An 18766-nucleotide genomic window follows, 5' to 3' on the forward strand; every position below is an offset into this window, starting at 1 on the left:
TAACAACCTTTTCAACTCATGTTGGTCTTCGTTGCTACAAGCACCACAGTTTTGGTATTTCTTCAGTTGCAGAAATATTTCAGATTACCAAACATGAAGTTTTAACTTGACTCCCAGGAGTTCTTAATATAAGTGATGACATTTTGGTATGCTGCTATACCTACTAATTCTACTGAGGCTCGCAGCCTGTTAGTCCTTGCAAACTATTGTGGCCAATTTATATTAAGACTGGCCACAATCTCACAGCCTCTCTGGGACCTCACAAAAAGATATCATATATCCAACACAACTGCTGATCACGCAGCTACAAATGAAAAAGAGGCATATGTCAACTTCCTTGTCTCACATGCCATTCCTAAAGCTCTTTCTCTGCAGGAAATAAAGACTGCTACACAAGCTGACACATGTCTCCGCACAATAATGAAGACTGTCCACAGTGGTTGGTGGAAAGACCTTCTGAATATTCTAGCACATTTGACTTCAGAAGCAAAAGCAATAATCCAATCCTTTTCTAACATAAAGAGTGAACTTACTGTTACAGACAATGGCCTTCTTCTTTGTGGCACTTGTTTGCTTATTCCCCATTCCCTATGGAACCATGCTATTGATCTGGCTCATGAAGGTCACCAGGGAGTAGCTAAAACCAAAGTTCTGTTGAGGGGGAAAGTCTGGTTCCCTGGGATTGATAATCTTACTGAACAATGTGTAAAGTATTGCATAGTGCCAAGCAGCAGTTCCAAAGAACCATTCTGCACTTCTGCATTTCCCCCCCTTCCTCCATCACCGTGGGTGGAAGTAAGTATTGTGACTTTCCTAATGGAGGACATATTTTGGTAGTTACTGATGTCTATAGCCATTATCCAGAGGTAGAAATGGTCACCACTAGTTAAGCAAATGCTGTCATCTCCAAGTTTGACAAGATTCATCTTATGGCATACGTGCTATTCTAGTGTATTGTAACGTAAAGGTGGCAATGGGCCACCTTTTCAAGGTCTGCAGTTTGCTCAGTTTTCTGACTATCTTGGATTCAAACATTGAAACATCACACCTCATTGGCCACAAGCAAATGGGGACGTTGAGAGATTTATGAGGACACGCAAGAAAGTTCTATGGATTGCTACAGCAGAAGGAACTAATATAAAACAAGAATTGTTTTGATTTCTCCACAGCTACTGAATCACTCCTCATTGTTCTACTGACATGGCACCAGGTACCATAATGTTTTATGAAAGGATTTAGAAAGGGAAGAGGTACCAGAGATCATATTGCAAACATACGTTGGATAATGGAACAGACCAAGGAATTTCAGAAGAAAATCACCCTGTGCTTTATAGATTACAGCAAAGTCTTTGACTGTTTAGAATTAGATCATGAAAAACTATGGAGAGCTTTAAAAGAAATGGGGGTGCCACAGCAACTGATTGTCCTGATGCACAACTTATACTTTGCACAAGAGGCTACTGTAAGGACAGAATATGGAGAAACCAATTGGTTCCCAATTGGAAAGGGTGTAAGACAGGGGTATATTTTATCACCCTACTTGTTTAATCCATACACAGAACATATCATACGGAAAGCGGGATTGGACCAAGATGAAGGAGGTGTGAAAATTGGAGGGAGAAATATAAATAATTTAAGATATAGACGATAACATACTACTAGCAGAAACCAGTAATGATTTGAAACAAATGCTGATGAAAGTTAAAGAGGAAAGCACAAAAGCAGGACTACAGCTGAACGTCAAAAAGACAAAAGTAATGACAACAGAAGATTCATGTAACTTTAAAGTTGACAATGAGGACATTGAACTTGTCAAGGATTATCAATACCTCAGCACAGTCATTAACCAAAATGGAGACAATAGTCAAGAAATCAGAAGAAGGCTAGGATTGGGGAGGGCAGCTATGAGAGAACTAGAAAAGGTCCTCAAATGCAAAGATGTATCACTGAACCTTAAAGTCAGGATCATTCAGACCATGGTATTTCTGATCTCTATGTATGGATGTGAAAGTTGGACAATGAAAAAAGCGGAACTCATTTGAAATGTGGTGTTGGAGGAGAGCACTGTGCATAACATGGACTGCGAAAAACACAAATAATTGGGTGTTAGAACAAATTAAACCAGAACTACCACTAAAAGCTAAAATGATGAAACTGAGGTTATCATACTTTGGAGACATAATGAGAAGACACGATTCACTAGAAAAGACAATAATGCTGGGGAAAACAGAAGGGAGCAGGAAAAGAGGAAGGCCGAACAAGAGATGGATTGATTCCATAAAGGAAGCCACAGACCTGAACTTACAAGATCTGAACAAGGTGGTTCATGACAGATGCTATTGGAGGTCACTGATTCATAGGGTCATCATAAATCATAATCGACTTGAAGGCAGATAACAACAACCATGTTTGGCAGGCAGGTACGAACAAAATTGCCTCAAATTGATGTCCCACTCAAGGATGCACCCCTGTGCCAATGTGAAGATAAGGCAAAGCTTACAATGAAAAAGTATACTGACAAACATAGGCAAGCCGTATCAGTGCCATTCAAAATGTGGGACATGGGCCTTGTTAAGAACCTCCAGGCTCTCAACAAACTCTCAATGCCCTTCTATCCTGTGCCATATCAAATCACAATAATAAATGGCACAATGGTCACAGCACAGAGGGGCGATCATAAAGTCACAAGAAATGTGTCTCACATTAAACCATTTCACAGCACCATTCAGATTGAAAGACCAGACAATGATGACGACTTTGTACAAAGTGACAGTGACTTCCAATCACCACTCCTGCTGTACTGAATACAGCAACTCTGTGCATTCCAGAGACAAATGACCAATGTTACCCAACAAGGACCAGCCATCGTGCTCCAAGATATTTGCAAGATTATGTTACATAAAGAAAACTATACTCGTGAACCATATGCCAATTATCCAGGTTTATTCTATTTCTTTTATTACATAATTTTGTTACAGTAATTTTGGTTTTCTTATATGGTTGTGGAAGTGTTTTTAAGTGTTCAGTTTTCAGTTATATTTGTGGTTTTATATGTAGGGGGAAAGGAGGAATGTCTATGGCAGAGACATTCCTTGATCCAGACCAGGATTCCAGTATGTTGTGTGTTAGGCAGAGGCTAGTCGACCCTAGGACTTACAGTGAATTCTAGAAGGCAGAACAGCAGTCTGTATGTAACTGTGAGCCAGGAAGGTACTCTGAGATAAACCTCTACATTTAACAACCATAGCATTAGTCCAGGTTCTTATTTCTAAGAGTCCTCTGGATGCAACAGCCATCTCTATCCAGATAAGGTCACCATTGCCATATCAGCCTAACCTGACGAAAAGTGCTCCAAGCCACTGAGGCTATTTGTGGCTCCAGTGATAATGCTGGATCTGAGAGCACTCCCAAACTGTGAAGCTGATCCTTAGTCTAGGGCAAGTGCAGCCCACTAGAACAGAGTGAGCATCACTCAGTTGGGTAGATGAACTACCCACTAACAGTGCCACCATCTTTTTTAGATAGTGTCAGTTTATTGACCCTCATCCAGTCCATTACTATGCCCAGACTCCAACTGTTATCCAGTGAAAAGCTTTACCAAGATGTTGCCATGCCAACCACTGAGACTAACCATTACTGATAGACCTATCCTACATTAATTTTGTAATTAAGTATGGGCAAATTGCATCTGTTCCATTTCAGCAATAACCCTGATCTGAGGTCATTAACTCATGTTAGTGTGTCATTCTTGGGAAATCCAAGATATCACCACCTCAGCTGTCTATGGGGAAGCTGGGGGAGGCCTTCTCCATAGAGTGACAATGACACTTTGAGTCTGCTAGACTATAATGTAAAACCCAAAGAGACTAATTATGGATTTCTCCATGGAATACATCTAGGACAGCCAAATTACCATACCGATATGAATAAAAGAAGCTGAGGAGTATTAGTTCAAAGGGTTTCATTCAAAAAATCAATATCTCAAACAGAACAGGATCTCTGCAAAGCATTGCCTATTTACAGGGACCTATTGCACATCTCATACTGGAGAGCATCTGCAATCATGAAACTCATAATCCATTGCTTAAGGAGAAACTCAGGAAGGAGCATGTTTAATCTTTTATGACCTGCCCCCACCAGGTCTCTACATTTATTATAAGATAATAGTTTGGAAATGACAAGGCTAGATTTTTCATGGAACATCCCATATTCAGTTCAATGAAAATAAATAGTGCCAATCATATTAATTCGTATACCATTATTTAAATTTACTACATTCACAATATTCTATGGAGGTGTTTATACAGAGGGTTGTATTCAACAAAGTTGTTCCTTTTGCACAGTGACTTCCACTCACACAATGAAACGTTCCCTCTCTCTTTGATCTCCATGTGCCCTCCCCCAATTCTGCTCTGGATTTGGGGGAGGGAAGTAGTGAAAGAAGGAAAGTTCCATTCCGTAAGCAAAAGTCCTTGTGTAAATAGAATGACTTCACTGGATGCAACCCGGAATATTTTGGCAAGCACCAGAACAGTGAAGAGGAAATGGTGGCATGGAACTCTACAAGGCAATCACGGGGGGTGGGGGTGGGTGGGTGGCAACATTAGAAGCCACAAGGAAAGAGAGCAAGGGGGCACAAGAGCCTTGGCCACTGTCATGTGCAAACTTCAGGCCTACTGGATTTTAAGACCTTAAGCCAGCCTTTGCCAACCTGGTACCCTGCAGGTGTTTTCAAATCCCATCAGTCCCAGCCAGCATGAGTAGTTCAAAATCTCTTGGGGCTGATGAAGGCTGCCTTAACAAACTGCAGTACAAAAATCTTTGTCACACAAATTGTTTTACAAGTGTTCATTTCAAAAATTAAAGCCAAGATTTTCAATTGCCTGAGGCATCAGTGCTATACTCACCTGCTATGAGTAAATCCTATTGAACTCAATGGGGTTCGCTTTTCTTTTGGGAAGGGGTCCTCAGAGGAGGGACCCAGCTGTCATGGATCATATGCTGTCTGAGACATTGTATTAGAGAAATAGAATGAATGGCCAGTATTGTGTGTCTCTGAACAGGCTGCATTTCATTATGTTGTCTTTGTTAATTTGTTTGTTCTGTTTTGTCTTGGTTTTGAATTTTGTAGACTGCATAGATATATTTATATGACTATGGTATAAAATTGAATGAACAAATAAATGTCTGAGTAGACTTGTATAGAACTGGAGTATGAGGGGTGGCCTGGTAGTTCTTCCACACGTGCCTCCTGTTGCATGTAAAATGATTGTCCGATGTATCCTTCTGCTAAAGAAAGAAAGATCGTGTGGGGAGGATTAGATTTGCACAAGACTCTCTTCTTGCATATCATGCATGATCAGCCTCACACATGCACACATCAATTGCATATTACTGTCTCTTATGCCTCATCAGATGCAGAATTCATTGTGATCCAGCTCTGAAGAATATCAATGCTATATCTGCATGGTGTGATTTCATCTACACAAGGTTCTCCACCTTTCACTTCTTGTTCAAGTGAAGTGAGACCCAGTTGAAGCCAAGTATAGTCCTGGGGAACCTCCAGCCTATGAACATAATTAGGTCCTCCAGGCCCACTCGCTTGACATCAGATGGCCTAGTTCGGGGAATGAATGCCTGCAAAGCAATGTGCAACATAGTGCTTTGAAAGGGGCTTCTGAAGATTGACAATTCACTGATTGCTGGATCTTTAGAAGCCCCTTTCAAAGCGTTGGGCAAAATAGTGCTTTAAAGGGGGCTTCTGACGACCCTTGCAGGCAAAAAGGGTCACCTGATATCATTGCATTATCAAGCTATTGACAGGTAGGCACTTGTGCTCATGAGTCAAATGAGGAGTGGAGAGATAAAAATCTGGTCTACCTGCCAGATCCAGTTCCTTGCAAGTGTGGGTATCATTCAAATTGTTTAGAGGAGGGCCCATATAAAATACTTGAGGAAGCAACAAAGAGAAGTCCAGAGTTTTTCCAAAAATGGAGTCTTATTAAGAAAGCATAACAAGGTGGCAATTTTATAGTTAACTATGAAGGCAGCCCCAAAGAGAAAACAGAAGCAGGGTGAGCAAATGGGATATCCGACTTACTGCCAGAAAGCAGGAACTATAGGGTTGCATGCCACTGTCAAAAACATCAAGTTATGTTGATCAAAACTGGAGGCTGTATTCATGGGAAATATGCAAGACATTCACTGTGATTGGGGAGCTGCCATGGGCACACTGGGAAAAGCTGCTGACATGAGTGTGGTGGGCCTCAGTCACTGCATAGAAATTATCACAGATCATTAACACTTTCAGGCTTAGGTAAACAAGGTAAAATGGGGATCAAGCTGAGAGGTGACTCACCATATGATGACTGACACTAACAACTAGTAAGGTGTGAATTCATCTTAACTCTGAAGACTTTTTATGCTCTATGCACACAACAGGAAATATTCCTATTACTCTTACCTTTATTATATATCTGAGCTGCGCAGATGGATGGCTTCCTGGGACTATGTTGCCACTCAGCATTTCCTTTAATTATTAAAGTTGAATACCGTAACAGAAACTGTCAGGTTGGAGCTTTATCTCTCCTAGCCTAAATACAGAGAAACACTGCTGTTGCTGCTGAACTCAACAACCTTCTATAATAATGTTCAAGATGTTTGCACATGAACAAATCTGTGTGCCAACCTTCTCTATCTGAACTGTTTATTTTAATGAATTAATATATATTTTATATTACCCTTCAATTATATTTCCAGGATGATATGCAACGCAAGGGTGGGGAATAGGAGCCAGCTGAGAGGCTGGATCCTCAGCAGCCTATCCCTCATGGCCCCCTTTGACCTTCAGTCACCTGACGTCACCATGACATCAGTTGACTCAACTTCCATTCTTCCTTTGCAGGTGCAACTTGAATTCAAGCTCCCGATTCTTCCTTTACATCATGTTGGTGCCTTTTGAATTTTGTGTTCCTTTCTGTCACTATGTAGAAAGTCCTGATTATTCTTCCTTTTAGCTACAGTTTCAGCTTTCCCACACCTGACATCATATATGACATTATGCCTGGGAAAAGTGAGTGTTGCTTCCCCAAAATGGCCTCATGGGCCTAATTAGGCCTGCTGGGTAGAGGTTTCCCATCAGTGATTTACAAGAAAGAACAAAACAATAAAAATACAGAAAAAAAACACAGTAACATAAAAGCCACAAAAGCATAAAAGCCGGAAAGAACAAGTTTAACATCTTAATTAAAAGGTTTGAAAAAATAAAAAGGTCTAATCTTGGTGTTGAAAAGTCAGTGAGGTAGGCACCAGGCAATCCTCTCTTGCTGTTCCACAACTGAGGTGCCACCACCAAGATGGCCTTCCCTCTGGCAGCCATATGCCAAATAGTAGAGCAACTGTATGAGGGCCTTCACTGAAGATCTTAATGTATGGTACATATGGAGAAAGACAGCCCCTCAGGTTTCATTGGTATGGGCACAAAAGACATCCCCATGCTTCAAATGTAACAGCAGAAAGGCATAACCTTGCTCCCCCTTGATACAGAACTAAGAACCATTGTGACAGCAGTGCAATCAGCACTCCCTGCCATCACTCCTATTTTTCATTTTTGAAAATTCCAAGTTCTCAGTGAAAAGCAGTTTACAAACTTTGTGGCCATCACATTAAATATATGCAGTGATAAGGGTCTTCACTGTATGTTTTAGCATGTATTAAATAAAAAATGGTAGAGAGCCAGTGTGGTGAAGTGGTTAAGGTGTTGGACTATGACCTGGGAGACCATGGTTCGAATCCCCACATAGCCATGAAATTCACTGGGTGACCTTGGGCCAGTCACGGCCTCTCAGCCTCATGAAAACCCTATTCATAGGGTCGCCATAAGTCGGAATCGACGTGAAGGCAGTACTTTTACATTTACATTAAATAAAAATGGAAAATGCAAAAAGGTACAATTAATAATTATGTCTGGAATAAATATGCTTTTCCACTTCTAGTATGTATAAGGGGGGTGACTGTCTGTCTCTTAGACATGGTGCAGCTAATCATTTAGGCCTGGCATCCTTTTTTCGCTGTTGCTTATGCAGACATCTGATGGCAATGTAGCACCATCTGTTCCACCCCCTGAAACAATGTGGGTTTGTAATCTTCACACCTTCCAATAATACCCCATAAGTAAGGCAGAAAAATGCTAACAAGCTAAATAAACTCTGTAGTTGCATGGGTGCCCCTATATACACTGTATGCTCTGGAAAGAGAAACAAGTTCCTCATCCTCTGAGTCACAGATGGCTAATTAATCCTTCAGGGATTTCAAAAACACATGCCGAACCATTGGAAAAAAATCCATTTGATAACTGAATCTGCAGGAGGATTTTGAGACCACGCACAGGAAAGGAAAATCCATTGACTGTGCAAAGGCATATGCATTGGGGAAAATATTGCATTACTCATAGTTCTTGCAAACTGGCAGGATACCTTGCCCAAAAGAAAATGGTAAAACTGCTGACAAAAACTGTTCATCTTATGCTGGAAACCCTTTCCAAACCTGACGGTACTGCAGATATTAACCCCCAGGGCTGCATTCCACAATGCTTTTGAGGAAACACACTAGAGGTTTGTCAGCATTCAGTGGGCTGTATTCAGCTATGTCCTACTTAGAGCAGACCCACCAAAATTAATGAACTTAAGTCAGACATGTCTATTACATTCAATAAGCTTCAGCTCAGCTGAAGCCTTAAGAACTTTAAAGCACCACCTAGGGCTCTTTGCCATGCATGGTGTTTTGAAGTCCTGACTTTGGGACTTCAAAGTGCCCAGTCACCAGACTTCATTGTGTTATCAGGTGAGTGACAGGTGAGCACCCTGCCCACCTGTCAAATTTGGCCCACAAGGCTCAGATCTGATAAGGATCTGGACTGCAGAGCTGAAAAGGTTTCCCACCGATTGTTATAAATGGTCATAATAAATAAAAGCTTTTGGATCATTTATTTCTGTAAGAGTCAAAACACAACAATTACCTACCACGTGGTTAGCATCATCATATAATGCCTTGATTTAGATTAGCTTTCCCAGTTTCATCAACCAGTTTATGCCTGTTGTCCCCAATGTGGCACACGTGGGCACTATGGCACCTTCAGACATTCTTCTAAGCTCCCGCCCAAGCCCTCTGCTCTAATGTTTAATCTGGGATTAAATTTTAAATGTTGGCTTTTATTCGTTGTTTGATGAGGGGATTGCCTGCTTTTTTTGTCTGTTATTTTTAGATATGTAGGATATTTTGCCTGTTGTGCATGTGGTGGTGGTGATTTTGAGCATCACCAGTTTTTCTTCTGTGAAATGGGTATTTTGTGGTGCCCAGAACATTTTCAGATTTCCAGATGTGCCCCCTGGCCCAAACAAGTTGAGAACTCTTGGTTTATAAGATTGGGAACAGGCTCCAAAGCTGAAACATCAGGAAGCTATCTTATACCAAGTCAGTGTCTACACTGACTAGCAGTGGTTTACCAAGGTTTAAGACAGGGGACATTCCCAGTCCTACCTGGAGAAGCCAGAGATTGAACTACCTGGAGAAGCCAGGGATCTTCTACATGCAAAGCACTGAACTACGGCTCTTACTTCACTGAGCATCCCTTCCTTCAATCCTAGCTTGCACTAAGCCAGAGTTCGTTATTATGTCTGAATCAAGGAATTCTGGTTTAGGGTAAGTTAGCAAACCAGGATAAGCACCATCACAAGTTTTCAGGTTCCAGTGTCTTTGGAGTCCCGTATCTTTATAGAATTTATTTTTCTATTTCAATTTTCTTCTGAACAGCGCAAGGATAGGCAATGCTGTGTTCAGCTGCAGTCTCACTGCCTTTATTTGCCAAATATATTCTTCATTGCAAATTACTTTTTCGATTCTCCTTGTAATCAGCACGACACATGTAAAGAAAAGGAAATTTATTAAGCAGCAGCTGCAGGTCTGAGGGAAGGCAATGTCAGAATGAAGAAAAATGGAACTCTCTGTTACCCTCCCTAGCAGTTCCTCATGCAGTCAGTGCAGTGAATCTAACAGGTAGCACACACAGTCTTCCCAGGGGTAAAAACAGTGTTGTGGATGTTAGTCGTAAATTTCTGTTATTGCTGAAGGCAAGAGATATTTCACAAGAGTCATCTTTGCCGGGATTATGTGAGATTGACTTGTGGGCTGGATGTGACCCCGGTAAAGCTGCATTCCTAACAAGAACAAATTTTTACAGCTCTGGTGAAATGAAGTTGGAGGCTGGCTATTAATCATTTTCTCATCTCCAGTCACTCCCAACAGACAGATATGCTGCTGCTTCTCTGGAGAAGGTGCCTTTAACTAAAGTAAAGATTCCCCACACGAAACCACCTTGTTCATAATGACTTTGTCTTGCCAGCCCACAAAGCCCTCCAGAGACTTGTTGTTCTCACTCACCCTTGCCCAACCAATTTCTAAATGTTCTTTGGAACATAACATGCCAAAATATATTGTAGATCTGCTAAGATTTCAAGGAATAGTGGGACATAACATGCCAAAATATATTATGAATCTGCTAAGATTTCAAGGAATAGCCACTGCAGAACAAGGAAACTGACACTACTACTGCGCTAAATAATCAAAGCAGGGCAATGCATAGTAATGAGCAAACAATGAATATTATGTTTGCTTTTGGTGCAGGACAGGCTGATAGAAACAATGAAAACATTTTCCCCACAGCCTGTAATAGGACACTGGCAAAGATTCCCCAGGATTCCCCAGAATCGCAGGGATGAAGGTTGTTCATGTTATGAATGGAAATGAAATACAACTGTTTCCTTAAAATAGCAGAACTGATATCTAGAGTTTCAGACAAACATCAGTGGTCTGCCTTCAAAAAGCCCTTTATTTGTTCTGCTCATATGTTAAACAAGGCTTTATCATATTTCAGATATACTTAGGTTTGCAAGACTATTGCATAAAGGCAACAACTTGTTACAGGTTCAACATTTTTATATAAGTTTATATTTTAAAGGGGCCCTGCCATCCCCCATTTTGTTTTCTGTGCAGTCTATTCCAATTCCCGCTCAGCTGACCACTGCTGAACTATTGCTGTTATTGGTGGAATCTAGTCAGAAGGATCGGCCACAATGTCCATCACAACTGCACATATCACCCCAATTACCACTTTACATTGATGATGATGATGGACTGCCTTCAAGTCGATTCTGACTTATGGCGACCCTATGAATAGGATTTTCATGGTAAGTGGTATTCAGAGGGGGTTTACCATTGCCTTCCCCTGAGGCTGAGAGGCAGTGACTGGCCCAAGGTCACCCAGTGAGCTTCATGACTGTGTGGGGATTCGAACCCTGGTCTCCCAGGTCATAGTTCAACACCTTAACCACTACACCACACTGACTCTCCCACTTTACATTAACCCTTGGCAATTTCCCTAGCACAGGAAATGCACAGAAAAAGCATCAAGAGAAATATCATAAGCAATATCACACATCACCGTCGTTATAATCATCATCAATTTATTTGTATTCCAGCTTTCCACAAACTGTGCTCAAAGTGGCTCACAACATACCAGTGAACAATAATACATAAAATAATTACAGATACTGATGATGTAATACTGATAATGGCCTCTCTGAGGCATATGATGTGGACATGTTCTGTAGTATATTCTTTCTGGTCAGAAATTGTTGTTGTATTAACTTTGTTTTGGAAAAAATCTTTTTATCTGCAGATGTTTATGCACTCCTAAATTATATCCCTACAGTGTGGGGACAAGCAGATGAACACCAAAAGTAGACCCTGGGAGCCCTTATAGTTGCAGAGATGTATACCTCAATGATGAAAGGACAACTGCCCACTATATACTACTCAATGGTCTGAAGATCTCACTGTCTTTTCCAGAGCTTGGAAGTAATTAGTTACAAGTAATGAATTACTTATAATTCATTACTTTTTTGAGGAACGAGTGGGTAATTCCTTTACATTTTGATTGCAATAGAACTAGGGGTAATTTTATTACTTTTGAGGAGTAATTGTAATGTTTCCAGCATTACTCTTGGGCATTACTTGGGGGGGAGGCAGGGGAAGTCTTCTGCTCCTCTGATTTGTGGATGAAAATCATGTGCCTCAAATTGGGCTTCTGTGCAGCGTCGCTCCTCCCTCATGCTCTGTGGGTGGGCAGGAGGTGACGAGGGAGGAGGTGGAGAGTGAGACGGGTAGAGTGAAGAAAACAATTGTTTAAAAAATGGATGGTTGTGGTGAAGAATGAAGTGGAGGGGAAAAGGAGCCGGAGGGCAAGAACATGGATAAAGGAGGAGGAGGAGGCAGCAGCAGAATAGAGATAAAGAACTGTGGAGGTGAAAGATGACATTGTGTGTGTGTGTGTGTGAATACTGTGTTTGCCCTTGGCACACAAAGTGGCTTCCACCACCCCCTCTGGCTATTGTGCTGCATTTGCAGTATTTTTTCACTTTTTTGCATCTCAGGGGATAATGTTTGCTTGGGTGAGTGTCCCTTAGTTCGTGACAGGGCAGGGTCTGGGAGGTGGTTAAGTGAGAGAGATTATGCTTGCTGGCTGAGTGGGGGGAGGGGTTGCACTTGGTCTGACATGCAAAGATCTTAGTGGCCTCTGCCTCCCTCCCCACCTTCCTTACCAGCAGAGAGACCACCATGGCTATAATGGATAAAAATAATTTTTCTACTACCTCTGTGTGTGTGTGTTTATTATTAATGTTGTTTTAGGCTACTTAGATGTACAGCAGCCAAGGCCAGCACCTTGTAGGCATTTTTTTTTTAAAAGTAACTGAAATGTGATTGTAGTGATTACTTTTGAGAAAAAGCGATCAGTTGCTTTCAGAGCAATTGTAATTGTAATGATAACTACTACTTTTTGGGCCACATAATTGTAACTGTAATTTATTACTTTTTCAAAGTAATCTTCCAAGTTCTAGTCTTTTCTATGTTTGAACATATAGCTTATAACAATCAATCTCAATTGGATACCTGTTTGGATGTATGGATAGCTGATATTAATTTATACATTTAACTCACAATTAATGAATTATTTTTATATTAATTGTCAGCTGATGATGTCTATCTACAGGGCCGGCTCCAGGAATGCCGGGCCCTTGGGCATCAGCTTGCCCTGGGCCCCGGCATGTGTGCGCATGCACGTTCGCATGCGCGTTCGGGCTCGCGCGCAGCCCAGCCCACCCCCGCCTACCTGTCTCCTGTCTTTTACTATTGTCATTAACCAAGATGGCAGCCGTGGTTTCCCTAAGGGGATGAAGCCTCCGCCGCTATCTTTGTTGATGGCATGCATGCATGCTACGCGCGTGCATCTCTGCCATCAATTAAGATGGCGGCAGGGGCTTCAGTACCTTAGGGAAACCGTGACCGCCACCTTTGTTAAGGGCAACGGTAAAAGACAGCAGACATGGGGGGCTGCGGATCATGGAAGGGGAGCAGAGGGGTGGCTGAGGGGCCTCCTGTAGCTCCAGGGGCCATCGGGCCAGTGCCCAACCAGGCCGCCCTTTAGAACTGGCCCTGTCTGTCTGTCTGTCTATCTATCTATCTAAATTCAAAAAACAAGGTGGCAACATCCAACTTGTTCCCTGCTCTCCATCTTCTTCACACCACAGCCACTAAGGGTTCTATGAAGGGAAAATAGCACAACTATCCTCAATGATCTTTGAAGCACAGTGGTTAGGAATGCATAAGGAGCTAAACAGATCCAAAATCCCATTCCTTGTAAATCTGCCATATCTTCCCATTGGTACCAAGCTCATCTATAAACTTTGTAGTTTATATAACCCAAAACGTAAATATTTGTTTATTTGAGTTTATTATTAGAGTTTATTATTTGATCATCTAATTTCAGGCTCTCCCCATGATGGATAGCAGGTACCTGATGCAGGTTTTCATCTGCTTGCACCCTCACTGTATGGTTTAACAAACATATTGTTTTGGGTTTGAAACAGATGGTTGAAATAAATGATTTCTATGGGTCCCCTTCCAGCCTTTGATTAGGAACCCTACACCTAGAGGTGGGCTCTGCAGCTGAGGAACCTACTCCACTGGTTAGATAAGTCTTCTTTGTAAATCTAATAGAGTGGTCAGGTGGGCTAATGGGTCTGTCAAGTGCCCATTAACTGGCAAATGGGCCAGGGAGATCCTATTGTTATTGAAACAGAAGAACCCCCCATCCTGGGGCCAAAGAGAGACTTGTGTTTTTAGCTAGTCTGAGGAGAAGCAGGGAACTGGAGGCACGCATAAAGGCCTGCTCCCTCCATGATGGCTTCAGGATGCCTCCTATAAGCCTGATGGAAAAGCAAGATCAATTGGACTGCTAATATTTTGAACCCCTCCATCTTAAGCTCAGGCTGTGAATATGTGAAAATAAACCATATTTCATAAAAACACCACAGACTCTGCTGACCTTTCCAAGGAAGCCAACCCTGGGCAAGCACAGGGACTCATGGAGATCTCTCACAGGGTGGAGATTGGGGGCGCGCGCACAACACTGGTGTGTTGGAGTGGGATTCCTGAAAGAAGCAAAGTATGCCTGAGTCAAAATGGAGGGAGGAATAGCAACCCTCCTGGAACAGATGAAATTGATGTTCGAGCAGCAAGCAGAAAGGATTGAGAAAGATTGCCAGGAAGACCAGCAGCAAAGGCAATGAGAGTGCCAGGAGCACTAGCAACAAATGAGGGAGATTTTTGGAAGCACCTTGAAGAGAAAAAGGAGGCCCCATGTAAGAGGCCAGCTAGTCCTGAAGAAGATTCTGCCAGACAAAGACTTGTGGCAGGAGTTTGATTTGGAGTTTGGGGCAGGAGATGAAGTGGACGGGCAGAGAGTGGGGGGGAAGATGGCTACAGTATGTTGTCGCTGATGAGAATAAATGTGTTCCTGGAGATGCATCCCAAGACCCTTCAGGCAGCAGCAGGGATCAGTTTGGACTGGGAACTCCATGAAGCCCCAAGACAAAAGGCCATGTGGTCAACTGCATGGTCTGGGGGTAGGGGTTGTGCTTATGGGACTGCGTACTGATTTGCTTTAGGAATTCTTCCTGATGGTTTTAGTATTGCCTTTGAAATGCTGCTTGTGGGGATATGAACTGTTTAATGACTTTTTAGGAATTATGCTGATAGGTTTTTGCATTGCTACTATGCCTATTAGATTGTGTGTGCGTGTAACTGTTTGGGGGAGCAAAGGGAAAATGTGTGTGTGTTTGAGGGCTGCTGTGCTATAGTGGCACAAGGCAGGACAAAGGAGCTCCAGTACTGAGGCTGTAATCTGGCTTTACCATGTCGGGAACTCACTATCTTGGCCACTGCCAAGTATGAAGACTAGGTAACCGGTTGGATGCAGAACTGTGACTGGTAGTTCCAAGAAAGAACAGGAAACCTAAAGAGAGAGTAATTAATTGGAAACTTGCTGTAAAGGAATATACTGTTTTGGTATTAGTGTTGTGTGGAAATATAACTGCTATGAATATGTGATTTATTTATTTATTACATTTATATACCACCCCATAGCCAAAGCTCTCCGGGCGGTTTACAGCAATTAAAAACATTAAAAACAAATATACAAATTTTAAAACACAAAAACAATTTAAAAACACAATTTTAAATTTTTTTAAAAACAATTTAAAAACACATGCTAAAATTCCTGGGAGAAGAGGAAAGTCTTGACCTGGCGCCAAAAAGATAACAGTGTTGGCACCAAGCGCACCTCAGCAGGAAAATCATTCCATAATTTGGGGGCCACCACTGAGAAGGCCCTCTTCCTTGTTGCCAGACTCCCAGCTTCCCTTTGAGTAGGCACCCGGAGGAGGGCCTTAGATGTTGAGCTTAGTGTATGGGTGGGTTCATGTCAGGAGAGGCATTTCATCAGGTATTGTGGTCCTAAGCCGTGTAAGGCTTTATAGGTTAAAACCAGTACCTTGAATCAAGCTCGGAAACATACAGGCAGCCAATGCATGTGGGCCATAATTGGTTTTATATGTTCAAACCTTCTGCTCCCTGTTACCAATCTGGCTGCTCCATTTTTCACAAGCTGCAGTTCCCGAACCATCTTCAAAGGCAGCCCCATTTACAACACATTGCAGTAATCTAACTTGGAGGTTACCAGAGCATGGACCACTGAAGCCAGGTTATCCCTGTCCAGATAGGGGCGTAGCTGGGCCACCAACCAAAGTTGGCAGAAGGCACTCCATGCCAATGTCTTTATTAATCTGCTTTGTTATTTGTCTACAGGGACAGCTGTCATGTTGTTGTTTGCTTGCAGGTCTGGGACAGGTGAGGAACCTGCTCTGCTGGTCAGATGAGTCTCCTTTGTTAATCTAATAGAGTGGTCAGGTGTGCTAAGGGGTTTGTCAAGTGCCCATTAACTGGCAAATGGGCCAGGGAGATCCTATTGAAACTCTTTTGTAGAGCTCCCCCATCCTGGGGCCAAAGAGAGGCTTGTGTTTTTAACTAGTCTGAGGAGAAGCAGAGAACTGGAGGCACGCATAAAGGCCTGCTCCCTACATGATGGCTTCAGGATGCCTCCTGTCAGCCTGATGGAAAAGAAAGATCTATTGGACTGCTAATGCTTTGAATCCCTTCATCTCATACTCAGGCTGTGAATATGTGTAAATAAATAATATTTCATAAAGACACCACAGTCTCCGCTGACCTTCTTTCTAAGGAAACTAAACCCTGGGCAAGTGCAGGGACCCCTGGAGACCTCTCACTGCTTGGAGATGGGGTGGCACACAACAATATGATTAGCTGTATTGGTTGAAAGAGTGGATGGCACATGCAGTGGAGACCTACCCATCTGTAGATTATTGATGAGCCATAACCCTGTGGATTCACTGAGGTAAGGGACTGCATTGCCATGACACAATTCTATTGAGTGTGTGTTGTAGAGTTGCTCATTATGTTCTGCGCAGCTCTCTTCACATGTTGGATGTTTCTTGTTTGTGCAAATGCTCCCTTTGAATGTGATCAGAGACCACAGAAGGACCATTTGAGTAAGCACAGTCAATTGATTCAAATGCTACATGGTGCTGCTACAGAACTCTGATGAGAACCAATATGGTGCATAAAGGAGTATTCCTTCACAGAAATTTATTGGGTGGAATGTAGTTAATCTCAGAATCAGAAGATCATGTGCTTATGTTCTACATGCCAACCGCAACAGAACTAACAGTCACTCAACCCAACAAGAATTCTATTAAGTAACTGCACTTCAGTATCCACAGTTTATTCAGGTGTTTACCAGGCGATAGTATATGGTGGTAAGTTTAAAACTGGACAAACCCTAGTCTAATACAAAGTGTACCTTTAGTTATTATCTGCAAATAAACCTTAGTAATGAGGTTTTTAGATCTATTGGTTGAGTGCTGATAATAAATTCTCTGCAGAATTGACTCCAACCTATTAAGCAAGCTGGCTCCTGCTATCGCAGTTGTTAATTTGACAGGACTGTGTCACATTAAGTAGAACAAACATGTTTTCACCCACTCAGCCATCCAGAACAGTCATGGCTGTTACTCTAACAACTGGATATTGATTGGAATCATTCAACCTTCCTGACCCAGGGCTGGTCTATGAAAGCAGAATCAAGGCTGATTAAGAAATGGGCATGTGTTTTCTGCACATGTGCACAGAGTGGATGATGTCTATCAATCTCCAGCCCATTTGACTACCTGTCATGTTAATACTTTGAGCACTGAATCTGTCACTCACTTCCCAAAGGGGTAAGGAAGCCTCATTTATCCTGAATTATTTATTTATTGCAAATATCCATGCACCCATCTGGCCAGACAATGTTAGTGAAGGTTCGCTGCTCTACAGATCCAATAAACAGCTTACAATTGGCAGCTGTAATAAAATTTCAGTGTGATTGCTAGCATGGTCCCAACAGGAACCTCTAATCAACCTATTAGAATGTATGAGAGATGTATTTCTCAAGTTAATCTGAGAGGGGTGGGTGAAAACCATCTGGCAGTGGGAACAAATTTGTACAAAACATAGAAATTCTTTTCTTTTTTTTGAAAATAGAAACAAAGGCTGTGGTTTGAAAAATTAGGATTCCATACTGAGAGAAAGATTTTTGATTAATTGTAACCAACTTAATAAAGATGAAAAAAGAAGGAAAATCCTATTCCATTGAAATTAAAAGTGGCTATGCTCTGCCTCCATAGTCGGAGGAAGTATTCTTCTAAATATCTGTTGCTGGAAACCACAGGAGGGGAGAGTGCTCATTGCACTCAGGTCCCATGGGCATCTGACTGGCCACTTTGAGAAGAGGATGCTGGACTAGATGGTCCATTGGCCTGGTCCAGCAGGCTCTTCTTATGTTATTATGTTATGTTTTACTTTCATTGAACCCAGATAGTCATTTCTACCATATACATTGTTACAAAATTTAATGTATCATACACTAAGGATCACATCACTCTACAGAAAACCCAGCTTCCCTACTATGTGCATATTCAGCCAGGTGCCTCAGCCAATGCTCACTTTCTGACTACAATATTAGTATGAAAAAAATCCCAGGGTATAGTCTGAAGGTACATGAGGCTATGACCTAAGGTACATGAGGCTATGACCTAAAGCTAAACAGGTCTGGTCAGTGCCTGGATAGGTGACCACACGTGAACTACATGTACATAGCCATGAGTTCCATATTGGAAGAAAGAAAGAATATACATGTAAGAATAATTTGTGTCTAAGTGTTACGTTATTCCCTCTGAAGCACTGGGGAGACACC

This window comes from Rhineura floridana, chromosome 2 (genome assembly GCF_030035675.1).
Source record: "Rhineura floridana isolate rRhiFlo1 chromosome 2, rRhiFlo1.hap2, whole genome shotgun sequence".
In the NCBI taxonomy this organism is placed as follows: Eukaryota; Metazoa; Chordata; class Lepidosauria; order Squamata; family Rhineuridae; genus Rhineura; species Rhineura floridana.